Below are 27,193 nucleotides of genomic sequence, written 5' to 3' on the forward strand. Positions count from 1 at the left end.
CTGTCCTTCCCTCCCCAGATGTGGTATGGTGCTGGCCACAGCGTCAAGGCCCAGGTTCAGTGATCGGGGAGGGGGTTCTGTCCCCCCAGTGCAGTCCTCAGTTGGGCAAGTGGGGGCCAGCCTGCCATAATGTAGCATTTCCGTCTGTGTCCCTTAGGGACACCTCGACTCTTTGGGTGCCAATCCTGCCTCTGCCATTGACTAGCCCCACGTCTTCGGGCAAGTTTCTTCACCTGAGCCTCCGTTTCCTTATCTGTAAAATGGAGATGCCAACAACATCTACTGGGTGAATGTGAGGATAGCACGAACCAATTCACATGAGACAGAACAGTGCTTAGCGCATAGCAATGCCTCAACGGAGTTAAGTATTATTTTCCGTGTGAGGACCAGGAACTTTGCTGTTTATTTACGGGATGACGTAGCAGATGGCTGACTCCTCTGGAGGACGGGAGGCTCCTGATGGAAGAGCCCATGGCTGTGTTTGCTCATTTTCCCTGCTGTGCTGGGCAGAGCTCAGTGCTTTATAAATACTGATTGAAGAAAGGGATGATGGGCAGCGGGGCTGAGGGGGTCTCATTTAGCTCCCTGATCTTAGACTCAGAGTGTTATGGCAGGAGGGGTTCTTTCAAACCCTTTAACCTCAGGCCCTCCTGCCAAAGATGAGCAGAGGGTGCTGCTGGCTAACACTGCCGTGGCTTCCCTGCGCCCAGCACCCAGCGCCCAGGGCTGGCAGCCCCTGCCCAGCTCTGTCTCCTTCCCCCCTGGCGCTCTGCATGGAGGACAGGGTGAAATTGGGCAGAGGCTGCCTTTCTGTCCTGATATAGAAAAAAAGAAAAAGAAAAAGTGGCACATCTCAGTGTTGTGGAGCAAATACTTCCCCCCCACCCCCCAGAACCGGTGAAGCGGCAGGCTCCAGTTCAACTCTGAGTTACTGCAGTAATTCCCGTCTCCGTGGTAACAAGTCCAGACTAAGCCTTCAGCTAGCGGAGGCCTCTGGGCAAAGCTGCACCTCCCCCCTCCCCCTCACAGGGCTGTTCCCTTCCCAGCCTCTTCCCTGCCATCTCCCCACCCTGCAGGGGTCCCAACCGGACTGAGAAGGGGCAGGGAGAGGAGATGCAGCCGTGGCAGACGCCCCACGGATCTCAGAGCCAGCCCCAGCGAGAGCAGGGATGAAGGCACTCGGCAGCAGGAGCACACAGGCAAGATGCTGCTGGTGCCACCCACCCCAGCAACGCCTGCTGCCAGGATTGGCACTGGTGGATGGTGCCACGAGCTGGGGGAGACAGAGAGACCCAGGCTCTCGAGCCAGGATGCTGAGCCCCAGCCCACACAAATCCAACCAGCTACTGACGATTCGCCGATATGTAGAGAGAAGCAGCCTTAAGTGAACACTTGCTCTTTGTGGCACTGAGCGAGGATGTGCGGAGGAAAGATAAATCGCAGACGGCTCTGATCTCAGCGAGAGCCCAGTAAGGAGCGGGGAGACCCAAATGAGGTGAAAGCAGCCAATCAGAATAAAGAGGAACAGATGCCTGTTCAGGGAAGCAAGCAGGGAGCAAGCGGCCCTCGGCCCTCGGAGGAAGCAGTCTCTGCAAGCCTGCCCGCGGCTGGGTTTTCTCCGGAAGGGGACCCAGGAAACTCGACAGTGATGCCTTCTGGGAGAGAGAACGGGTAAAGGCCGAGGCAGGGTGAGGACGGCTTGTGTTCGTTATATTCTCTTTTGCACTTTTTGAGTTTGGTACTAAGTATAGATCTAACCAAACCAAACGACAGCAAGAAGCAAAATCAACATGAAAAGCATCACCCTGTGACAAACACTATCCCAGGGTGTGACCCACTTTGTGCTGGGCCCTGAGGAAAGGGCAGCTCAGCACTGGGGGCTCGGCCCGCCTCAGGATCTGAGAGCTTTCCTCTGCCAGGGCTGGGTGTGTCTGCTCCTCTGTCTCTGTTCCTGTCCCTCCGTCTCTGTCCCTGTGCGATTTGGGATGTGTAGAGGTGCTGGGTTGAATAGTGTTCCTCCCACCGTCATGTCCATCTGGAACCACAGAATATGACCTTGTTGCCGTAACTATGCCTGGTGATGGGTGTTACTAAGGTGTTCATTCCGCAGTACATATGTAAATATCAAATCATTACGTTGTACATCTGAAACGGGGGAAGGGAACAATAGCCATTTTGGGGGGAGACTCATCCTTCTGTCTCACAGTCTGTCTCTCTGGAGGACACTGGGTGGGATTTCTCTCTCCCCTTCCTCACTAGCTCCTTCATTTAGTTCCCTCTCTCCTTTCCTGCTGGCCTCCCACCTGCCTCTTTGTCTGAGCAGACCAGAGGCTCCCCACCCTTCTTGTCCCAGAGTTGTGTGTGTGTGTGTGTGTGGGGGGGGGGGGGGGGCGTGCTTTGAGCTCCATTCAGCCAATGCGTGCTCAGGCCTCCACCTGCAGGAGGTGAAAAACCTTCAGGCCCTGCCCAGGGCACTTCCTGCCCGGTGGAGAGATCAGACAGTTAAGCCAATGCCTACCCCCAGAGGAAGGGCCAGGCTCTAGAAAGGTACAAGCCAAGGTGATGGGGCTCAGAGACCACAGCCCTCGGGGGGCCAGGGATGGCTTCAGAGAGGTGGCAGGTGGCATGTCTGGACTGACAGACACCAGTGGGAGCGGCCGGCAAAGGGGACCCATGAGTGGAGGAGGGAAGCAGAGGGTGGAATATTCCAGAAATGGCCGGATTGACGAGCTTGGCTGCAAAGGTAGGGTGAGAAGGATCTGCTAAGAAAACAGACAGACTGGGGCTAGATCTCGAGGTCCTGCGTCTCGGGCTGAATGACCTGCACGTCATTTAAAGGGTTTTGGAGGAAGGGCGTGCCATCTGTGCTGGGACCAGGCCTTCTGCTCCTTTCCGAGGGCCTCATGAAAGGCACTGGCCCTGATTCTGAGCCCACAGGCTTCCCAGGGGATCCTCAGGGGAGCAAGTGATGGGCATCTCAACTGCCACCTTTCTGTGAGGCCTGTCCTGTGACCGTTATTAACACGAGTCCCTGGCCCTCCCAACCCTCCTTTCCTTCGGTTCTATTGCTTGTACCTCCTTCTAACACACTGTATGCATAGTGCCGTTTATGGCCTCCACCCACATTAGAATGAAGGCCCATGAGGGCAGAGTCTGTGTCTGTCCTACTGGCTGCTGAATGTTCCCGGTACCACACGCGGAGCCTGGGATCCCAGCCAATCCATTCATTTGTGGAATGAATCGAGAGAAGAACACCACCCTGCATGGACCAGCAGCAGGGTCTGTAACTTCTCTTCTGGCTTCCTGAGTTTGGCACCACCCGAGTGGAAAAAATCTCTGGGAAAACCAGACAGAACTACTTCTCCCCAGCTGCGCCTCTCACGCTTGCCAGGAGTCTGGGAAGGTCTGGACTGTTCCTCCTCTCTTCCTATGCCAAAACACCACCCTTTTTCTTCATCTTGGGGTGCAGGTCAGGCGAGGAAAATTTCTTGCTAAGGAGAACAAGGGGCTGGCAGCCCCACCCGGCCGCCTGGAGGAACAATGGTGATGGACTGGGCAGAACATCTACAAGCTACTGAGTGCCCACGTGGGCACTGCACAGGTGCTCTGGCCTTTGTTCCATCCCTACAAAAATGGGTATTATCCTCCCATTTTACAGATGGAAAAATAGAGGCTCAGAGAAGCTCATTGGCATGGACAAGTTCTCCCCATCAGGTGTGAAGAGTCTGGTTTTGAACACGGGCCTCCCTACTCCAACCCAGTGCCCCTTCCTCCATGGCACATGACCTCCCTCTGCCAGCTGAGATGCAGGGTGCAAAGCTGGCCGTGTTCTGTCCAGGGCTCCAGATCATGGGGTGTGGGAGGGAGTAAGGGGGGGATGATTTCTGCTGCTTTAGGCTTCCCACCTGAGCTATAGGAGCTGAGGTTTGGGCTGCCTCCAAGGGATGAATGAGAGCAATCTGCCACCTGGCTAACTGCAGTGCCTGCCTGTTCTCTGGCTTGTGGCCAGGCATCCTGTCCTCACTCTGATGTGAATCATGAGGATTGGAATAGAAAACCGGGCTCCCTGCTCTTGAGGCCCCAGCAAATCCAAGGGAAACCAAACCTTCCCTTGTGGGCAGACACAGCACCTGGCACCCAGGCCTGGCACAGTCGGGCCACCAGTGGGCAGAAGAGCCTAGATTAGATCTTCCGTGGTGGGGCCACAGGTGGCCGCACGTCCGTTCCTGAGGGTCTCAGTTCTCCCACCTTGAGGGTGGACAGTCTCCAAGCAAAAGTGAATGATTTCTTACCATGTGCGAGGAAAATGATAGTTTCTGCCTCTGCGGCCCTTAGAGGGCAGGTCAGAGAACAATCACCAAACGTGCGGTGGGAGCCAGGGGGGGTTAGGTTAACGGGGCAGCAGGTGCAGTTGGGGCGAAGAGGCTTCCGTCATGATCAGAACTAACATGTTAAGTACGTGTAAGTGCTACATGGGGTTTCAAGCACTTTACAGATATTAACTTCAATCTCCATAGTCCCCTTAGGGTACTGGCGTTACCCCCATTTTACAGATGGAAGGACGGATGCACGTAGAGATGACACAGCTCGTAGGTGATGAACTGGGAATCAGACCCACCCGACTCCCGAGCCTGAGCTCTTTACTTCTATCTGATGCGGCTTCTCCCAGGAACCTAGGCTGGAGGGCAAGGGTTCAGTCCCGGGCTGGGCAGCAGGCATGGCCAGGGACAGAGGTGATATCAGCCTGGCTGAGACTCCCTGCCCTGGAGAGCTCTCACAAGGCCAGGCCAGGCCAGGAAATTATCAGGGAGATGTGAACATCGACCACTTTGATCTGCACGGAAAAGACTTTACCTAAGATTACTTTTCTTGATAACAGCAACCATGGCAATGTTCTTGGCCAACAGCCCACAGGGCACCTTCTTTCATGGAAAAGGGATTTTAGAGACAATCTCTACTAAAGAAGCCTTATCACAGCTATAGCTTCTCTTGACCAGCCAATCCTTTCTTGATTTCATTAACTTGTCTACTTATTAGGAAAGAAAGCCTCACTTAGATGCTAACTGGCTTCATACCTTCCAGCCTTGGAGGTTTAATCACCTCCTGTCTCTTTCACAAGGGGGGGGGGGGTATAGGGGTGTTGCTAGGAGTCACCAGATAGGGTGGAAGGATAGGAAAGGAGGAGGGGCAGAGGCTGTGTGTGTGGGAGGGGGGGGTGGAGGGGAGGCATAGGGAGGAGGTAGGGGAGAGGGAAGGAGCTGGTGGAGGCAGGGCAGGAGGAGGCAGCTGAACCAGGAAGAACTGTCCAAGACCTGGGCTTCCTGTGCTGTTCTGACCAGCTTATACCTGAGTCCTCTGAGCTGTTTAGTTACAACCTTTAAAATTTTTTTTGAACGTTTTCATTGATTTGAATTTTTAATATATTTTTATTGATTTCAGAGAGGAAAGGAGAGAGAGAGAGAGAGAAAGAGAGAGAGAGAGAGAGAGAGAGAGAGAGAGAGAGAGAGAGAGAGAGAAACATCAATGATGAGAGAGAATAATTGATCAGTTGCCTCTTCCACACCCCCTATTGGGGATCAAGCCCACAGTCGCAGGCATGTGCCCTGACCATCAAATCATGACCTCCTAGTTCATAGGTCCACACTCAGCCATTGAACCACATCGGCCAGGCCATTTTAAATGACACCAACGCTTGAGAAGTCAAACGAGACTGAGGTTGACTGTATCACTAAGATCCCTCCCTGCTCTAACCGTCTATGAAGATTTCAGAGGAAGGGAGAGGGAGAGAACAATACCATTTGTCTTAACCCTTTCTCAGGGAAAGGGGGTTGAGGCAGGGAACTCTCAGAACAGCCATGTCTGGCTGGGCTCTGGGCCTGTCCCAAACCAGGGCCAGCTGGGCAAGAGCCATTCTGGGGACCCAGATGGCAGCCCTGCAGGGGGCATTTCTGTGGAGTAGGGGGGTCCTACCCAGAGCCAGAGCCTTTGACTTCCTCCCAGGCCCTGGGAGCCAGGGTCCTCTGGAATAGTGTTCTTTGGCGATAGGATGGGCTCATCTTGCACCCCCCACCCCCATCAGGTTATGCATTTGGGGGCTCAGGGACGGCCTTTGCCCAGCACTGACAGGAGAGAGCCTCAGGCCACATTTCCCAGGCTGCGGAAGGGGCTGGTGCGAGGGGCTTAGCCCTGCTGAGTGGGAGAATGGGAAGAGCACCTACCTGGGCAGCAGGTGAGGTTTGGGGCTCAGGCAGATGGGCTGTCACTAGCCGTCCCTCCTCTCGATCTGTCGTCAGGGGCTTCCGAGGGGTCCAGCCACCGCCCAGCTCGACTCCTAACCACAAAGGTGGCTGGTGCAAGGCTCTGTGGCACAGAGACAATGAAGCACAGTCAGTGTTGGCGGGCATGAATCCCAGACCTCCCCTGGCCTCCACCCCCAGCTCTAGCAGGCCAGGTCTCTTTCAGGTCCAATATGCTGGTCAGCATCTTTCCCCAAGGCCTGCTTCAGGGGAACCCTAATGGGGTGAGGGACACCCTAGATGGAGCTGTGACTCTCAATCTGCTCCCCAGTTCCACATCAAGCTGCCCACCCCGGAGTGAGTGAGCAAGGGCCATACTTCATCTCAGCTGAGCAGGGGCCAGAGGGGAGGGGGACCATGGATGGAGCACTGCCTTGGGGATCTAAGCACTTCCACTGGAGCACCCTACTTTCCTCGCTGGGATGGGGGACTTCAGCCTAGATACACAGACACTGCCAGCAGGACTGAGCTGGGGAGATCAGAGGGCCCAGGACCAAGTGACTTCAAGTAGGACTTTGGGATCATTGGTGGGGACATTGCTAACATGCAGGTTTCAGGGCCCTGCCCTAGCCCACTGAGTCAGACTCTTCAGAAGGCGCCCGGGAATCTGCATTGCAATAGGTTCCGCACATAGGTGCAGGTGGAATAAGACTCGCTGGATTACGTGCCGGGAAAAGTCCAAGGACTGAGCTTTGACCACATGTGCAAAGAGGTCATCAGTCCCTCTCTTGAGAGCAGCATCATAGCAGCCCAGACTCTGCAGACAGACCGGCCGGGGGACCTGGTCCGCTTGCTGAGGAACCTAGGCCTCCCTTTTCTCAGGGACAAACTGAAGGTTGGAGAAGTCTGTTGGGCCCTTCCAGATGTAAAATTTTAGTGTCAAAACTGGTGAGCCAACTGAGGAAAGAATTTGAAAAGAAAGTTCAAATTCTTTCCTCAGTGGTTTGACTCAGTGGATGGAGTGTCGGCCTGTGGATTCAAGGGTCCCAGGTTTGATTCCAGTCAAGGGCATGTACCTTGGTTGTGGGCACATCCCCAGTAGGGGGTGTACAGGAGGCAGCTGATTGATGTTTCTCTCTCATCGATGTTTCTAACTCTCTCTCCCTCTCCCTTCCTCTTTGTAGAAACATCAATAAAATGTATTTTAGAGAGAAAAAAAAGTTCAGGGTGAGGCATCTTAGATAGTATTCTTCCTTATAATTGGCTCCTTTATAAATACTCTTTTTAAATTCAGAAAATAATATGCTTAAAACCATTAAAAATAATACACATAATGAAAAGTCTGCCTACTATCTCAGACCTCTGTTTCACCCCAAATATAAACACAGTCAAGTTCCTTAAATTTTCTTCCCAAAGTTTTTTCATAAATATTGATAAATACATATGTATGTCTGTGTTTTATTTTAAACCCAACCAACGACACATTCCTGGTACTCTGTGTTAGTTAATATACATCACACATCTATCCACAGCAACATAGATCATTCATGTAGCAGCTCACAGAGTTCCCTTGAAGGAGGCTATAATTTACACAAATCTGTCCTGTCAATGGATGTTTCCTTGCTTCTACATTTTTGCTGCACAACCAAAGCTGCAATGAACGCCTATGATTACGTATTTTTGTGCATATGTGTGAGGTTAGCTGTAGAATCCCGGGGTAAGGAGTAAAAATGTAGGTATATCTATGATTCTGATAGATATTGTCAAATCGCCTTCAAAGAGGATGAACCAGTTTGCACTGCCCAGTGGTGAATGAGTGTGCCTGCTGCCCTCCACCCTCGACAGCTCAGTGCATTATCCAACTTCCAACATTGCCAATATGAGAGAGATGAAAAGTGATATCATGTTTCAATGTGTAATTCTTTTTTTTTTTTTTAAAGTGTTTTTATTGATTTCAGAGGAAGGGAGAGGGAGAGAGCGATAGAAACATCAATGGTGAGAGAGAAACATTGATCAGCTGCCTTCTGCAAGCCCCACACTGAGGTTTGGAGCCCACAACTGGGGCCTGTGCCCTGACTGGGAATCAAACCATGATCTCCTGGTTCATAGGTAGAAGCCCAACCACTGAGCCATGCTGGCTGGGCTCAATGTAATTCTTAATTATCAGAAAGGGCAGGCATTATTTTCATGTTTATTGATTGATTGGCCTTTGTATTTATTTTTCTGTGAACTATTTGTATCTTTCCTACTTTATGCTACTGATTAAGAGGTTTTTCTGAATGAAGACAACTATCTATTTGTCATGTGTATTGCAAATTGTCATTTGTCTCTTTTTTAACATTATTTATGGCATCTTTTGCTTACATGAACTTCAGATTTTTCTGTAGTCAAAAGTATTTTCCTAATAGAAGATCCTAAAAAATTTGCTTGTGTTTTTCACTAGTATTGTTAGGGTTTTCTTTCTTTCTTTTTAAATTTTTCCTTCCTTTTAATCTTTTCCTTCTAGAATTTACTAGTACTTTGGTGTAAGGAGTGTGATAGGGCCTAGCTTTATTTTTCCCCCAAGAGGCTAGATAGTTGTTTCAAAATCGTGTTTGAATAATCCATTTCCTTCCCCCACCATTACCCTCCTTCTAGATTAAAAACCTCAGTTTATCTGTGCAGTAGGATGGGTACAGAGAGCATGACCTCTGAGTCAAGTGCTAGTTCAAATTCCAGTTTCATGAGATCTAGAAGTCACCGAACCTTCCCATGTCTCAATTTCCTCATCTAAAAGTGGGGACCACAATAGCACCCTGTGCAGAGGGTTACTGTGAGGAGTAAATGAGTTATTTCAGATAAAGGGTGGAGAAAGATGCAGCCATGTGCTGTCTACAGGAGACTTGCCTCAGCTGTAAAGTCACACATAGGCTGCAAGGAATTGGGTGGAAGAAGACATTCCATGCAAATGGTAACAAAAAGAGAGCAAGGATGGCTGCACTTATATAAAATAGATTTTAAGTCAAATACTGCTATGAAAGACAACGAAGGGTACTATCTCTCTATATAAAAGCCTAAGCAACCAGAACGACTGGAACGACTGGTCGCTATGACATCTACTGACCACCTAAGGGCAGATGCTCAATGCAGGAGCTGCCCCTTAGTGGTCAGTGCACTCCCATAGCCAACCTTCCCCGGCTGGCCAACCTCGCGTGGTCCCTCTCCTGACTGGCAGGCCCTGGGCTGGGACAGGGAACTGGAGGTGAGTGGTGATGGATGCAGCCCCTTTCCCCATGGGGCCAAGGGCCAGCTCCCTCCTCAGGGTTGGTGGCCAACCTCCTGCACCCTGTCCAGCCCCTGGCCTGCAGGCCCCACAGTGGTGGCATGGAGGCAAGGGAAGGAGGATTGGGGGGGGGGGGGGGGGGGGGGGGGGGGGGGGGGGCGTGGGAGAGGGCGGGGAACCATGATGACAGCGTTGGTGTCCAGTGTCTGTTCCTTTTGTGCCTGTCCTGGTGACCGTGGCCTCCTTTCCCAACCCCACTGGGGCCTTTGATCCCCAGGCTGGGATGGGGAACTGGGTGGGTGGCAGCGGACATGGCCCCTCTTTTTCCTCCTGGGGCCAGTGGCCAATCTCCTGCAATTCCCCCCTTCATGTCCTTCCCCGTGGCTGGGAGGCCAAAATTGGCCTGGCCCCAATCGGCCTGGCCCCGATTGGCTCTAATTGCCAGCCAGGCCTAGGGGCCCCATCCGTGCACATATTTCGTGCACCTGGCCTCTAGTATAATTATAAAAGGTCAATTATCCAGGAAGATATAGCAATTATAAATATATATGCACTAACAGCAGAGAACCCAGATATATGAAGCAAACATTGACAGAGGTGAAGGGAGAAATAGTGGTGCAAAAATAGATTTTAATAAACCACTTTGAATAATGGGAAGAGCAACCAGACTGAATATCAATAAGGAAACAGAGGACTTAAATATCTTCAACACTATAGACCAACCGGACCCAACGTGTTAGGCTGCAGATGAGGGGTGCAGAACAGTGCCTGGCACAAGGGAACCACCATGAGTTGGCGATTATTATCATCACCACTGCATAGCAAATGTGCTTTGTCTTTGTCTAAATACACTTCTCTGTTCCATTGATCTGTGAGTCAGTTCCACCACTGGATCAATACCTATAGGGTGGGACAAAAGTAGACTTACAGTTGTTCCCATGGAAAACAATATATTAATTAATAAACAACAATACAAGGAAAAAAAAACTGTTTCATGTACTCATAACTGTAAACCTACTTTTGCCTCACCCTGAATTTAAAAAAATATTTTTTTTTTGGTTAATCCTCACCCGAGGATATTTTTTCCATTAATTTTTTTAGAGAAAGTGAAAGGGAGGGGGAGAGAGAAAGAGAGATTGGTTGCCTCCCACATGCAGTCTGGGGTTTGAACCTGAAAGCCAGGTGCCTGCCTTTGACCAGGAATTGAACCTGAGACCCCTAGGTCCGGTCCACAGGCGGATGCTCCCATCAACTGAGCCACACCAGCCAGGGCTGCCCCACCCAGAATTAGGTCTCAGGACTGCGGAACAAGGAGTGAACAGCATTAATAAGAGCTGTTCTTGCCAATACTGGTTAGACTTTCCGTTATGTTTAGCACTTTTACTGATATTGCAAATGCTTCCTTCCATTATACTTTGAGGCTAACATTTGTGCATAGAAAAGCTATACAATTTTTGTTTTAATATTTATTAGCGGTCATCTTAGTATATTTTTATTATTTCTAAAACAGTGTTTTCAATGGCCTGTCTTGCTCTTTTTTATTCCAGGGGATCATTCTTATCTGCAATTTTAATTGATAAATTGGCCTCCTTTTATAACTTCTATTTTCAAAATTTGTATTTACTTGCATTTCTAGAGACGTGTTAAAGAATAAAGGGAATGGTGGTCATTTTTTCCTTGTATGCATGTATGTCTGTATACACACATATACACATACACGTAGGTGCATAAAACCATGTTCAGCAATACCCATCTATTTCTGCTAAATATTAGAGACATATGTTCAATTTATCAAATGCTCCTTAGGCATTTTTAACACTTATGGAGCTGTTTATATAATTTTTCATCTCTTTTTAACTATTACTTTGTTCAGTTATATGAATAATTCTCCTAAAACTGAATCTGTATTTCTGGAATATAGCCTCACTTACTTGTGGTGTATTCATTTTTTAACATAATGCAGTGTGATTCTATTTGTTCTTATCTATACTAATAAAAGGGGAATATGCAATTTGGGCAGATGTCTTCTGGAAGACCTTCCAGACGTCCTTCCGGACAAAGCCGCAGCAGCTGAAAGGGCTGAGGCTCAGGAAGCCACAGGCGACTGTAAAGGGCCCAGGCTCAGGCCGGCAGTGGCATCAGCAGCAGAATAATGGAGGTGGCACCTTCCCCTGATCAGCCAGGTTGCCTCCCACAGGAGGAGGCCAGACTGTGGCTTAGGCCAGTGGCCAAGGCAGAGGTGGTTGGGGGAATCAGGCCAGCAGGGCAGCAAATTAGGGGCAATCAGGTTGGCAAGGGGCAAGTTAGGGGCAATCAGGCCAGCAGTGTGGCAAGATAGGGGTGATCAGGCTGGCAGGCAGAGGCAGTTAGCCTAAACTGGCAGTCAGACATCCCCTTAGGGGCCCTAGATTGGAGAGGGTGCAGGCTGGGCTGAGGAACCCCTGTGCATGAATTTCATGCACTGGGCCTCTAGTTAATTCATAAAATGTGCACCGATATTCATAAATAAGATTTTTAAGAGTAATTTTTGTGTGTGTTTTGTGTGATCTTTGTCAGTATTGTGCTGGCTTTATAAAATAATTTGGAATCTTTCCTTACCTGTGATCTGATACTGTTGGTACAGTTTAAATGACATTGGAATGATCTCTTCCTTGAAGGTTTAATATAAGTTGAAACAGCCAAACCTGGATGTTTTTTGGAGAACACTCAGTTTCTTCCGTGATCATTGGTCTGTTGGAGTTTTCTAGTTCTTCTGGAGCCAAACTGATGGTTTATATTTTCTCAGAAAACTATCAGTTTTGATTGGTTTTCAACTGAATTTGCATGTGGTCAAACATAGTATCCTCTAAGGATTCTATTTTCCCTGTAGCAGTGGCTAATTCCCATTTCTAATGTTCAGTTTCATGTATTTGGCTATTAGGTTATCTAGACTAAAAAAAAAAAAAAATCATCATATGACACCTTACCCCCATGCCCCTACAAGCTGTCGGAGCTGATGCACATGTTCACAGCCCAGAACATAGAGCTGATGCACTATGTTCACATCCCTGGAACCAGGGATGAGGGTGAGGAAAGTAGCGAGGGAAGGGCAGCCTGACATAGTCATTCATCAAACACGGAAAAGGTCAGAGAGCCTGCTCACAGAGTCCCTGGCCCTGAGCCCCTGCATCTCCTTTCCTAGCTCCCCGCACCCAGTTCAACGCCAGTTTCCACCCTGCCTTCAACACCCAGCTGGCGCCTCCTTCTCAGGGCAAAGTTGGCACCTTTCCTCCGACGTCCCAGGCTACTTTTTTGTTTAACTTTGAAATAATTTCAACATATTATAAGACAGGTAAAAGTATAAAACCAACAGAATTGGCCAGTGGTAACATTCTGTCATTTGTGTTTCAGATCTTGTTTGTTAAAAGTGCTACTGACAAATGAGAAGGCCTTCCTTTCCCCCTGTCCCAGCTCTCCTCCGTCTCTGAAGATAACTAGAAGCATAAACTTGGTAGGAATGCAACACGGCAACAGATCTGCATCCATGAGTCATAGATAGCATTGTTTTGTCATTGTTATTAACATTAAATTTTCGCTAATGGCAGTATTTTGCAGTTCCCCTTTTATTTGCAATATTGTTTTTGAGATTTATTCATGTTAATACGGAAATGATATTAAGGTACTTTATTAAGGTACTTTATTAAGGTACTAGAGCAGTGGTAGGCAAACTCATTACTCAACAGAGCGGCTCACAAGCCGCAGTTTGCCTATCATTGTACTAGAAGAGGATTTGTGCACCAATGGGGTCCCTTGGCCTGGCCTGCAGGGATGAGGCTGAAACCAGCTCTCTGCCATTCCCCAAGGGGTGTCACCCGAGACCCACAGCTGTCAAGTCACCACAGCTCAGTAGCTCTTGCGTTGAGCATTTGCCCCCTGATAGTCATTGCACATCATAGCTACTGGTCAGATGGTTGGATGGTCATGCAGTTGTTTAGGCTTTTATATATAGAGAGATAATTATAAAACACAAAATTCCCTAATCATATATATAATTAGAGGCCCAGTGCAAGAAATTCGCGCACTCAGAGGTGTCCCTCAGCCCATCCTGGGCCCTCTCATAGTCCGGGAGCCCTCAGGGGATATGCAACTGACACATGGATGTCCAACTGAAACTTTTGGTCATAAAATATGTACATTTCCAGCTTTAATTGCTATTGCCAAAATGTCCCCTGATGCTCTGTACTGCCGTTATTGTAGCATTTCTGAAGCTGTTGTCATGATCGCCTACCTGCCCCTTCCCCAGGAATTACCTGTGCACATGTGTGGGACTGGCACTCTCTGAGGCCTTGATAGATGAAAGGATGAGCTCACTGTCTGGTAGAAGAGACAGATTGAAATGGGAAAAGTACTTTAAAGGCTATGAGAACTCCTCTGGTTGCCATCCACGAAAGGCTTCATGGAGGAGGTGGCATTCAAATTGGGTTTTGAAGGGCAAGGAGACTCTGAATCAATGATGATGGAGAGGAGAACAAGGACTGGGCCGGAGGAGGAAGTGGATGGCACAGTTTGGACATGTTTGATTTGCTAGAGTAGTGGCTCTTAGCCAAGCAGGGCATGGGCAGGGTAGAAAAGAGGCATGGGCAGGGTAGAAAAGCAGAGTGTGTATTTTGTAAAAAACTTCAAGTTGATCTGACCCACCCTGCCCACCCAGGAGAGCCCCCGAGCCAGAGCAGAGGGTGAGGAAGGGCCAGGAAGCAAGAGGGCAGGCTTGAAAAGATAGTTTGTGTTGAAACCGGTTTGGCTCAGTGGTAGAGCGTCAGCCTGCGGACTGAAGGGTCCCGGGTTCGATTCCAGTCAGGGGCATGTACGTTGGTTGCGGGCACATTCCCAGTAAGAGGTGTGCAAGAGGCAGCTGGTCGATGTTTCTCTCTCATAGACGTTTCTGGCTCTCTGTTTCTCTCCCTTCCTCTCTGTAAAAAAATCAATAAAATATATATTAAAAAATCTAAAAAAGATAGTTTGTGCTTAATCCCAGGTGAGTCTTCCATGGCAAGCTCCGGGGAGCCAGTGAGAAGAGGCAGAATCAGAGCTGGGCTCAAAGATGATTCATCCAATGAGCAGGCAAATAGTCAAAATATCCAGCCCTGGAATAAGGCCTAGGCCCGGAGCCTGCTCACCAGGCTCTGTTGGGAATGGATCTGAGCTGCCTGGGCTGGATTTCCTTCCCGGACCCACAGGAGAGCTCTGGGACCTGAGTCCTCCTGCTCCCCCACTTCGCAGCCCTGTGAACCCAGGGCCAGGGGCTTGCACATTGCTTCCTGTCCCCTACGACCCCACGGCTCCATGCTGGTGCCTGAGCCAGGGCCCCAAGGAGCCCCTTCATGGAGCCAGGGCCTGGCTATACTGCGTCTCATCCCCCTGCCTCAGCTCAGGCTGTGCCCCCTAAGCACACCTTCAATGTTTGCCAGGGGTGGGATGGGGGTGGGTAATTCCAATCTTTCCAGTGCCTGCTGACCTTCAGCAGAACCCAGGTCTGGGCACCCTGCCCAGAGTGGAGAGGAAGGGGAGAAAACGCACGACCTTTACTTCCAGTCCTTTTGTCTTAAGCAACTTCAGCAAAACCACCAGCAGTGCAATAGCAGGTGAGCTGGGGATGTGCCCGCTAAGCTCAGGGGAGGAGCACTCCACTGGGGTCAGACTACTGTGACGAAGGGGGTGGGGTAGGGGGAGAACAGTCGGGTTCTGCCACTTCTGTGCATGTGTGTGGTTACTACCTCTCTGAGCCTCAGATTCTCATCTATCAAGTGGGCCACTCACACCCACTCTGCCTTCCCCTGGGGTGTGCAAAGGATTAAAAAGGAGGGATAAGGAATGTCAGGTGGCTAGTGGCACAAGGACTCAGGCCAGTGACACTGTGCAGGCTTCTGGTACCTGGGAGGGTCTCCCCAAAGCCTGGCCTAATTCCCAGGCCTGGGCACACTAAGTCCCAGCCCAGGGACTCCTCACCCCCAACACTTGTGTGCTGTACCCCCATGCTTGCCAATTCCCCCAATACCCTCTGAGAAGATGTCCCCCTGTGCCAGGTCTCCAGGCATCTCAAGTTCTTTTGAAGGGAACAGCTCAGTTCAAAGAGAGCTTGGAGGAATCAACATTGTTGGTCAGCACTACCAGCCTAGCAACCCCTGGGCAGTCCGCCACGGAGCAGGTAAAGGGGCGAGCACATAGAAAGAAGGGGGCTCTCAGTCACTAAGCACATGCTGGGCACCTCTCTGCTTCCTCCCATCCACCCTCCGAAGGCCCTGTGCTGGGATTACTTCACCGTGTTGTGAAGGGAAGATTCACAGAAGAGAAGTGAGCAGGCATGAAGCAGGTGGGAACCCAGCTCCTCAGTGCCTCCCAGGATTTGCCTTGTCCTCTGTGCCCCCGAGCCCTCCACAGCACAGCTGGTCTCCCCCGGAGCCCAGGGTGAGTGTCCAGTGCCTTCTGTGGCATTTCCAGCCTATCATCAATCACCTGCCACTCAAGACACCCCAGGTGATGGCGCCTCTATATCAAGAACTCAACACAGCCGTATCCCAGGCCAACCGGCCATATGTCTCTCTCTGAAGACTTCAGGATGCCTTGCTCTCTGCCAAGACCCCATGGTCTGAGGCCAGTGTCTCTCTGATTGGACTCGATTGTGAACAGACTCAGCCAGTTTTGGGAGGAGACTCCTGTCCCCAGGGCCACCTTCCTTCGTGAGACCACTCAGTGCTGGGGAGGAAGGCTTGGCTTCCCGCTGGAAGCTGGCCTGGCCCCTTTGCTTCTGAGGATGACAGAGCCCCTGACTTGGCATGAACAAGGGTCTGCAGGCCCAGGTGGTGTTGTATCTCCGCCACCCCCGGCCCAGCTCTTCTGAGCGCGTCGAGAGGGTGCGGGTGCAAAACCGCAGAGTTGAAGGGTGGGAAAAGCAGGCGAGAGTCTAGGACACTTGGATCCTGGTTTTCTAAGTAGGTTCAGGCTTTGTTTCCTTTGGGAACATTACCAATCACCAGGAGGAGGAAGGAGGTGACAAGGGGGCACCCCCTGTTCTCTCACCCTGCCTCTATCTGTTTCAGCCCCAGCCCCAAGAGTGCTGGGAAGCAACACGGCAGCTCAGGTGCCTCCCATCCCTGGAAACAAAGGGCGCAGAGTTCTGGCCACAGGTGATCTTCTAAAGAACCACCCTCGGTTGGCCCAGAGCCATCCAGACAGATCTAGAACAAGAACACATCACACCTCTAGAGCTGCCCTCCCCATGCCTCCTATTCTCATCTCAGCTCCATGATCTTGTTTTGCATGAGTTGCACCAGCCAACTCATGGGCAAGAACAGGGATCTGATGACACCACTCATGCAGGTAGGTGCATAAGCTGCGAAAGCCATGCTCTCCCAGGAGAGGGAAGAGGCATGAATGCTGGGCCTGCCTCAGGCAAACAATGCTCTCACTGCTGCTGATCTCACCTGAAGCTGAGCACTTCCCCTAAGCACTTTGGCTACAGCAGTTCCCACTCGAGGCCCTGAATGCCCTGTGGGCTGCCATCTTGGACAACCTGTGCAAAGAGCTCCCGGAACCTTATTCCCATTATCTCTATGGTTCTCCCACCAGCTGCTCTTCAGGAAGAGAGTCCACGGGATTAGAGATTCAATGGGGAGGATATCTACCTATAGGAAGGTCCGCCGTGCTGCCATTCACCAGCATTTTATGGAAAACCTATTAAATATCACAGGTATTGATGAGGAGGTCCTTAGGGCCAAGACACAATCTGAAGTGGGTGCGGGGGGATGTGGGGGAGAGACTGCCTTCCAAGCCTAGAAGTGTGCTCCGGGCTGGCCTGGGGGTAGAGGGAACAATCACCGCTCCCCCCCTGGAGGTTGGGAACAGATGGCTTCAAATGAGCCCCGAGTCTCCAGGAATAACACTTCCCATTTCTAATAAGCACTTGACAGGTTTCCAAAGCCCGCCCATCCATCTGGGGACGGTGTTTGCATCCCCAGCTGTCAGGTAGGGAAACTGAGGGCAGAGTGCCAGCCTCCAGGGGCTCTGGTCCAGAACGAGGTGCCATGTTCTGCAAGAGGCTGTCTTCCCACAGCCCAGAGGCTTCTGCCTCTGCCTCTGCCTCTGCCTGCCTCTGCCTCTGTCTCTGCCTCTGCATGCCTCTGTCTCTGTCTCAGCCTCTGCCTCTGTCTCTGCCTCTGCCTCTGCCTCTGCCTCTGTCTCTGTCTCTGCCTCTGCATGCCTCTGTCTCTGTCTCTGCCTCTGCCTCTGTCTCTGTCTCTGCCTCTGCCTGCCTCTGTCTCTGTCTCTGCCTCTGCCTGCCTCTGTCTCTGTCTCTGCCTCTGCCTGCCTCTGTCTCTGTCTCTGCCTCTGCCTGCCTCTGTCTCTGCCTCTGCCTCTGCCTCTGCCTCTGCCTCTGCCTCTGCCTCTGCCTCTGCCTGCCTCTGTCTCTGCCTCTGCCTGCCTCTGTCTCTGCCTCTGCCTCTGCCTCTGCCTCTGTCTCTGCCTCTGCCTCTGCCTCTGCTTGCTGGGAGGGACATGCCACCACTTTCCTGGACTGTGAGGCAGTGGCCTTCCTCCTGGAGAAGGGCAGGCAGGGACCCTAGTGGCACCCCAGCAGAGGAGCCCGACACATGGCAGATCCTCTCCCCTCTCTGGCAGCCGGGTCTCATCTGGTTTCCTGGGAACCCCAACCTCTCCCACAGGCCACCCCAGTGATTACTGGGGATCCTCATGCAGCCAGGGCCTGCCATGATCCCCAGGAGCCAGCTTCTGAGCTCTGTGCTCAGAGGGTGTGTCTGAAACACACACAAGGTACCTCCCTTCCACTCAGAATAACGGGCTGGGCAGAGCCTCCGTCCTGCGATGCTCTGCCATGGGCCCCTCCTGCTGTGGGCACCGCTGCGGGCACCAGGCAGGAGAGATAGCTGCTCTAGGCTCCAAGGAGCCCCTTGGAATTGTGTGTCCCCTGTGGCTGCACAGGAAGATGACCCAGTCACTTGGGCCCCCTGTTCAATTTGCTTCTTTCCTACATAACTTGAAAACGTATCTTAAAGGAAGAGAAAATTCTGGGACTGTTATTGTTACTGACACCCCCTTCACCAACCAGGAAGCGATCAGGGCCTCCTCTTACCAGGGCTGGGGACTGTGGGGGGAGAGGGAAGGGAGGAGGAGGAGGCCTGGTCCAGTCTGCCCTGTGGTGGTCGGGGAGTCAGGAGGCCTGAATGCAGGTAAGAGACCTGCAGAAACGTGCCTCATTTTCCTCATCCACCCAGTGAGGCTGGCCGGCTCCAGCCCTAAAATACCTCTCTCTCCCCACCTCAGTTTTCCTCCAAAGAAAGGCATGTGCCCCATGGAGAGTGAGGACGATGTGAATTCGGTAAAAGATGCCCTCCAGGGCGAAACCCCGGGTCCATTTCTCCTGGGGACAGGAGTTGGGAGAGAGCAGGGATGAAGGGATACACCACGAGGGTGATGCTGAGAGGAGGCAGGCTGGCCAATGTGGTCCTCCAGCCTCTTCTCCAGCAGGCGTGGGCTGTCCCCATCCTCCCCCCACCCGCCCGGGAACCGCCACTTGGCTTCCATCAAGGCTGGAATAGGAGCCTAAAGCCTGGAACTGGGCACCCTCTCCCCGAGGCCCATATACCTACACTCAGATGAGCATTTTTCATGAGCGATTTTTTCCTGTCCCCAGACAATTCAGATCCCTACAGTGTTCCCATGGCACCCTGGAGCCCCATGAGCAAGCTGTAACTCCGTCCTCAGGGATGAGGAAAGGGGCGCTGGGCGGGGGAGTCCATTCCAGACTGGACTGGAGGTCTAGAGTGTAAGACTGGCCCCTGTCCCTCCCGAGAGCATTGGGTCAGGGCAGTGCCTGGGAGGCCAGCTCGGCAGAACCTGCTAAGTGGTCTCCGCGAAGCCACAGCACCCCTGACCCTCAGGCTCCCCAGGTCCATCATCCAAATGCAAACGTTCTCTCTCTAGGCCAAGGCGAGGATGCAGGCAGGAGGCTTTCTCTAAAAGCCTGGGAGAAAAGGCAGCGGGGCCCCAGGAGACCAGCCTACTCAGCATAAAATGCGACCCCAGCCGGCAGCTCAGAGGCGAAGCTGTGGTACCTCCTCGCAGCAGCGGCTGCGCGCACCCCTCCCTCCCAGCTCAGCCCGAGTGGGCGGCACAGCCCGGGGGAATCCCTGGGTGGGGGTGGTCCAAGGAGACAACTCCCAACTGGCTGTCAGCCGGAGGCCGGGGACCCCCAGGCAAGCCTCCGCACCCTCCTCCCTCTCCCTCCTCCCCCACCGCCCAGTGAAGACGGTGGACCCAGACACGGCCACCCGGCCATCCGCCCTCCCATGTCTGCGGCTCATTCCATCCGCCCGCCCCTGGGTCCAGGCTGGGCCACAGCCAGCGAGGCCACGGCGTGTGGCGCAGTCGCCCCCAACCCCACCCCCTCCCACTCAGAGGCCCCTGAAAGCACAGAGCAGGCAGCCCTCCCCTACCCCCATCCCCTCCCTGGAAAACCCGGATTCTGCGCTCCCTCTCCCAGCCGGATGCCTGGCTCCAACCACCCGGGTGCTCACCACTTCTGCGCCCTCCGCCACGGCCCAGCCCCAGGCAAGGTGTTCAGGCCGCGGAGATGCGGTGACAGATGCTGGCTCCAGATCTGGGAGGAGACTGCCGCCGGGTCCTCCTCCTCACCGGGTGGGTGAAGCCAGCCCCGATGCCAAGGGACAGTCTGCAAATTCCCCCCTGCATCACCCCCCTGCATCACCGCGGGAGCGGCATCCTGGCTCCTCCCAGGCAGGAGCCAGCCCTGGCCCAGCTCCAGGCTGCTCTGACCCTCCGCAGGGGAGGCGTGGGGTGGGGGTGGGGGGGTAGGGGGGCGGGGAGGGACCTGGGCGGGACCGTCTGATACCGAGGCCCATGCTCCGCCTCAGAGACCTAGCCCAGGAACCGTCTGCAAATTACCACCGCAACGCACAAGGCTGCTGGTCCCTGCCTGCCATCCTTTGGGCCTCGCCTGCTGTCTTGCTGCTCTCTGCCTACGCTCCTCCAGCTCTCACCCCACCCCAAGCTGTCCACGAAGACACGTTCCTTCCCAATCTCTCCATCCCTCCCAGGCAAAGCGTAAGAACAGAACACCAGGAAACGCACAACCCCACAAAGATATCAGCACTCTGCCCCACCCAGGGACCAGCTCCTGGCACCGGCCCAGTAGCTGCTTCCACCTCCTTCTTCGGTAGCAAAGGGAAGTTCCTCACACTGGCCACAGCCCCGCTCAGGAAGTCCAAGGGACTGGGCTGGGTCGTTTCCAATTTGCTGTGGGGCACAGTCCTGCAGGTCTCCAGTGTCATCAAAATCCTGGCCACTCGACTAGAGGGGACTTGTTTGGAAGCAGGATCCAGTGTTTGAACCTCCAAAGACCAGTGTGAAAAGTAAGGGGCAGTTGTCAACAGCCATTCTCGCTCTGTCCCAGGGAGGGGCCTAGGTGTGTTTATCTAACAGATATTATCCAGTACTCGCTGCACAAAACTAATGAAAGAGGAGGGCTGCTAAACAGATGTGAACGTGGCTCTCAGTCGTGTTATAATGGGAAGAAACTGTTAGAGATGTTAGCAATATAATAAGAAAGTGATAGAGGAAGCAGTGTGCACACAGGGTTAAGGGGGCGGGGCTCAAAGGGTAGCTATGCTTGCAGGGGTTGGTGCCCCAAAACCAGCAGCATAGCGCCCCCTGCAGGTGGGCACACCCCGATTATGTATGTCTCTCCTTGCCATGCACCTGCCTCCCACCCCCATCTTCTACCCTCTGGTTTTTCTGACCCAGCCTCTCTACGAAAATTCAAAGTGAGCCACAAGATACATTCTGTCAAGATCTGTCTGTTTCTCCTCTCACTCACCCACTCATTAGTTTTATTCTTTCATGGGACAGTAAGGCTTTTGACCATCTATTGTATAGGAGCAAGAGGGCATCAGGGGTGTGGTTCTAACCCTGGCTCAGCTGTTAGCGTGCTGTGCAATCTTGGGTAACTTGCTTGATCTCTCTGTTTTCCCTCTCATCTATAATAAAGAAAGCATTTGGGCTAGTTGGGGGCCTAAGGTACCACTGATCTAAACATTTCTAATTCTCTCTTATAGGATAACAAAGATAAGCCAGGTAAAGAGCAGTGTTTAAGACTCTAGCTGCCTTGATTTGAATCACATTGGGCCACTTAAACATAGGACTTGACCTCTCTGAGCTTCATTCTTTGCATAAATAAAATGGGGGAAATAATAAAAACAACCTTAAATTGTGAGGATTAAATGAGATATTGCATACAAAGTAGGTGATGTTCAGTAAACATTAGTTGTTGTGTTGTTGCTACTGCTGTTCTGGTACTGGGGCAAGAGTAGAAACTGGACAGAAGCAGTTTGTCCTCTGCCAGCTTCCTCATGACAAGTGTCTGACTCCAGGGAGGAAGAACCAAGGATCTTGTGCCTGGAGGTGATTGCTGCTTCTTTAGAAAGGCTCTGTGTTAAGTGGGGAGAGCATGGTCTTTGGATACAATTGTACCTTGATTTAAATCTGGGTTCTGCCTCTTACTTGCTGTGTGACCTTGTACTAGTTACTTAACCACTCTGAGATTAATTTTCACAACTGTAAAATGGGCATCATATGCAACCGAAAGGAGCCAAATCATAGTACCTAACTCAACGAGTGACTGGGACTAATACAAATAAGTTCTAGGCAAAGGAATGTGAATGGAAGGGATATGTTTGCTTTTGGGACACATTCTTTACTCTTTCACTTTTAACCCTCACCCAAGGACATGTTTAGAGAGGGAGGAAGGGTTGAAGGAAGGAGGGATGGAGGGAGGGAGAGAGAGAGAGAGAGAGAGAGAGAGAGAGAGAGAGAGAGAGAGAGAGAAGAATGAAACATCGATTGGTTGCCTTCCATAGAGTCCCTGACTGTGGATCAAACCTGAAAGCCAGGTATGTGCCTTGATGGGTAATCAAATGGGCAACCTTTTGGTGCATGGGACACCGCTCAACCAAGTGAGCCACTCGGCTGGGCCACACTTTTAAAAAGAAGCTGCATGCTGTCCACTTCCCCTTGTGCAAACTGCATTGTGGGCATGGGGATGGAGGTGACGGACAGCTCTGATGATGCCAACAAAGTCAACACCCTAGGGTTGGTCAATCAACAAGACATTAAGAACCTGAGTTCATGCTGACCTGGAGGAGAAGAGCCCTGGACTGCTGACCACCTTGATCTCTACGACAGCAGCTGAACCAGTAACCTCACTGATAATCCTAGCTTCCTGATTTTCAATCCACAGCAGATGAGCAGGGGCATACTGGACGGAGAAAGGACATTAAAAAAAGAAGGAAAAAAAGAAAAAAGCAAGCATCATGAAATCAGCAAAAGTCAAGATCAAGAGGAAGTAGGACAACTGTGAAAACTCAGAAGTTTGGGGCCATTTGGTTTAGAGTCACTCCATGAGGCTTGGGGACATCATTGTATTCCAGGGTAATATTAGAAATATGCTACTGACAACAACCCTGAATTGAAGAAATACAATGTTCTGATTGAAATTTTATTTTAAAAGGAAAGCAATTATCCTATCTAATAAAGAGGGAATATGCTAATTGCTCATCACTCCATCACAAAGATGACTGCACCCACAGCTGAGGCCAAGTTCCCTTAAGGAATCTTAACGAGCAATCAGCAGGGACCTGAGGCTACACCTCCCCTGACCCCATGGGGCTTGAAAGGGGGCCTCAGACCTCCTCCCCCACCCCAGCACCAGGCCAGGGGGCCTCAGGCCATGCTCCCCACCCAGCAGGGCTTGACAGGGGACCTCAAGGTGTACCCCCAGTACTGGGTTGGGGGAACTCAGGCCGCATCCCCCGCTCAGCAGGGCTTGGTGAAGGACTTGAGGCTGCACTCTCCTGCCAGTGGGGCTTGACAAAGGTAGACTGGCCAGGTCTGGATCTAGCCCAATGGGGGCGGGTCTCGGTCTCACTCGATTTTGAGGCACATGTGGGCGGGCAGGGACTTGACTCTGGGTCTCCCTTTTAATGTGCACAAATTTAGTGCACCGGGCCACTAATATGATATATTTAGAAAGCATTTTTGAACAAAAATGGTTAACATAAATAAAACTTGTATGCTTCTGGGTAAAAATCTTCAGCATCTGAAAAACTCAGCCATCTAGATGATACTTTTTCTCAAGGGGCAGAAAGATTTCGATTCATTGATATTTATTTTTATCTTTCACTAGATTATAAATCCTGTGAAGGTCAGATGGTTTCTCCTTTTTCTTTTTATTCTTAGTATCCAGCATTGATACTTCTTAATGGCTGTGGAAGTAAAGTCTGTGTTACCTTGGCTGCCAGAGGCCCGCTAGCTGATTTGAAATGCTGATTAATGAAATTGCTGGGGGCCCTAGACCATTCCAGTGAAGAGCAGCAAAGGCCCAGCCTCTCTACCAAGAGCATGAGGCGTGCCCGGTGGTGCTGGGACCTCACCCCTGTTGTCTGCAAATCACTTCATCAGGAACTCTTCCCTGAGCTCGGAAAGATCTGCATGCACAACACTATTTATTGCAGAACAAATTGTAATTGCTTAAAACAAACACAGCTGTGCACAATCTACACTAGTGCATGTGGCCTTCTGCACTGCCCAGACCTGATGATCAGAAAAACTCAAAGCGAAAGGGGAAAGGTGGGAGACTCGGCAAAGAGTCCACAAGGTGTGTTCTCTGTTTCTCATCAGTTCAACTCCAGTGATTTAAGTTATTTTATTTTTAATGTGTCTATTGATTTTAGAGAGATGAAGGGAGCGGGAGAGAGGTGTAGAAACATCAATGATGAGAGAGAATCATTGATTGGCTGCCTCCCGTACGCTCCCAATGGGCATGTACCCTGACCAGGAATTGAACTGCAACCTCCTGGTTCATGGGTCAACGCTCAACCACAGAATCACACCGGCCAGGCCAACTCCAGTGATTTTAGGCTTTGGGGCAGGAGAGTCATCCTCGTGTCCCATCCATCACTCCAGGGCCTGGTGCTTTGTGAGACTGATAGGCAGGGAGTGAGTAGGGTGAGGTATGGGTACTTAGGGGGGATGGGAATGAAACTTTGCAGATTTTGCTGTAGAAGTCAAAATGCCATCTATGTCACTGTCAGGGACAGTATTTTCAAAGTAGAACCACCTCATTGTTCGTTCACACATGAAGTGACATTCCAGATACTCTAGGGCCGTGGTTGGCAAACTCATTAGTCAACAGAGCCAAATATCAACAGTACAACGATTGAAATTTCTTTTGAGAGCCAAATTTTTTAAACTTAAACTTCTTCGAACTCCACTTCTTCAAAATAGACTCGCCCAGGCCGTGGTATTTTGTGGAAGAGCCACACTTAAGGGGCCAAAGAGCCGCATGAGGCTCTCGAGCCGCGGTTTGCCAACCACGGCTCTAGGGTATCCCCTGTCCCCAAGAGCAAGATTGAGACTCGCCAAGACAGTGGGCCCACTGGGGAGCTGGGGCTTCTGTCACACACTCTAACCTGCCTTCCCAAATAGAAGAGGATTCAACTTCCACTAAGAAGGTAGGGAAGCAATGTATCTAAGTGGAAAACTACTTTCTAATCTCCTCTGATTCACCACACCTTGGGCTTAGGCCAGCCTCAGCTTTAGGTCCAGAGCGTAGCACAGACTCCTGGTTAGAAACTGGCATTCCTCCAGGTTGGTGAGGCCAGAGTGGAGAAATCAGGGCCTTCTAACCACTTAGCCCTCCACGGCAGAGACACTGGGCCTCCCCTCTCTGGCACAGCCCAGCCTCCCTGCCACCCCCCCTCCTGCCTCTGGCCTCGGACACAGCCCCACTCACCAAGACCCCAGTAGGCAGACGCTCTTAGCTAGCAGAAGTCCCTTTCACCAGTACTTCTCTCTTGGAAGAGGGGAAATCCATGATTGGTGCGAAGTCATTGTCAGCCACTCCCTACAGCCACCAGCAGTTATCAATATTGGAAACTTCTGATGGGCCAGGTCAGAGGCAAATGTTGATGACATCACAAAGGAAGTTCCACTGTTGTATTGGAATTCTGATGACATTTGAGAGGGAGGCTTTCCCCAGGCAGAATTTACCTCAACAGCATTTCCAGATAGATCTGAGGAGGGAAGCCGGTGCTGCCTCACTTCAATTCTATCTTGACCCTGGCTGATGCCCTACAGGATTAAGTCATTAAACCACACTTGGGTCCAGCCCGGCCAGTGTGGCTCAGTGGTTGAGCATCGACTTATGAACCAGGCGGTCATGATTCCCAGTCAGGGCACATGCCCAGGTTGCAGGCTCAACCCTCAGTAGGGGGCATGCCTGGGAGGGCGACCTATGATTCCCTCTCATCATTGATGTTTCTATCTCTCCCTTTTCCTTTATCTCTGAAATCAATTACACACACACACACACACACACACACACACACACACACACACCGGGGCCTTTGTGTTGATATGTTATTGAGGTTAAAGACCTTCCCCATCAGATCCTCCTGGGACAGAACATGCCTTTCCTACTGGGTTTCCTCTGGGCTCCCTGGCCAGGGTCCTGAAAGCAGCTGGGTTGTTGTGCTCATCACTGGGTGACGTTGGCAGCTGCTTTCCATAATGAACCCTGTCTTTGCTTTATAAACTATTAACTCCGTGAAATATAATACACATACAGAAAAGTGTATAGAAAATGAGCACTATAATGAATACTCATAAAGCAAGCCCTTGGGTAACCACTACCCAACACAAGAAATGGAGCATCACCACCAGGTATTTCCTTATTTCCCAATCACACCCCCTTCTCCTCACCTTTCTCCCACCTAGAGATAACCCTCTCCTCACCTTAGTGGTAATTTTTCCTTTCTTTTCTTTATCATTTTATCATCCCTCATCAATATAGTTTGGTTTGGTCTGTGTGTCTTATTAATATATTTTTATTTATTTCAGAGAGAGGAAGAGAGAGAGAGTGAGAGAGAGAGGGAGAGAGAGAGAGAGATCGATCAGTGATGAGAGACAATCATTGATCAGCTGCCTTCTGGTTCATGGGTTGATGCTTAACCACTGAGCCATGCTGGCTGCGCAGTTTGGTCTGTTTTCTAAGTGGGCATCCATGGAAACCATCTCTGTATACTTCATGTTGGGCTTCTTTTACTCAGCATTAACTGTTAAAGATCCGGTCATGCTGTCGCATGCAGTTGTTGTTTATCCATTGCTGTTGCTGTGTGTGCGCCCTAAGCTCCCTCCTGTGCCTGGCCTCTGTCTGTGCCACCAAAGGCGGGCATGAGGCACAGCTGTAAGCTGCCAGCCTGAGGTTTGACGGCATGCCCCAACACAAACACAGAGCCCGTTGACATGAGGGGGAGAGGTTTTTTTCTGATCCAGATGTTTAAAGAAATTTCTATCAAATCACTAGCTGCCCACAAAGCTAATGGAACAGGGACGTTGGTGGCCACATACAACCAAAAGTGTAAATTGTACAAAATTAGCTCAGAAAAGACTTTCAGCACACAACACCTGCTACTACAACAAGCAGCCACAGCAAACCCCGAAGAGAGGAAGAATCTGATTCCCACAGAGTTGCCATATTATAATATTCAAAATCTCTAGTTTTTAACAAAAAAAAATTATGAGGCATTGAAAGAAACAAACAAACAAAAAATATGGCCCATATGTA

At 51.1% G+C, this 27,193-nt stretch overlaps 1 protein-coding gene across 5 annotated transcripts in view; it reads right to left on the reverse strand.

Moving 5' to 3' along the window:
* Positions 1 to 20,321, reverse strand: part of TMEM63C (transmembrane protein 63C) — a 59,069-nt gene extending 38,748 nt beyond the window's left edge. For 3 of the 5 annotated variants that reach the window (XM_045577910.1, XM_045577849.1, XM_045577899.1), the window contains exons 1-2: positions 20,070 to 20,318; positions 6,219 to 6,360 (exon numbers count right to left, since the gene is read on the reverse strand). The gene's annotated coding sequence lies outside the window, so the exon portion shown is untranslated. Of the gene's footprint in view, positions 1 to 6,218; positions 6,361 to 20,054 lie in introns of all 5 variants that reach the window. The other 2 variants (XM_045577873.1, XM_045577934.1) reach the window with 2 other exon arrangements.
* Between the last annotated feature and the right edge of the window lie 6,872 nt (positions 20,322 to 27,193).

This window comes from Pipistrellus kuhlii, unplaced genomic scaffold (genome assembly GCF_014108245.1).
Source record: "Pipistrellus kuhlii isolate mPipKuh1 unplaced genomic scaffold, mPipKuh1.p scaffold_m20_p_1, whole genome shotgun sequence".
Lineage (NCBI taxonomy): Eukaryota > Metazoa > Chordata > Mammalia > Chiroptera > Vespertilionidae > Pipistrellus > Pipistrellus kuhlii.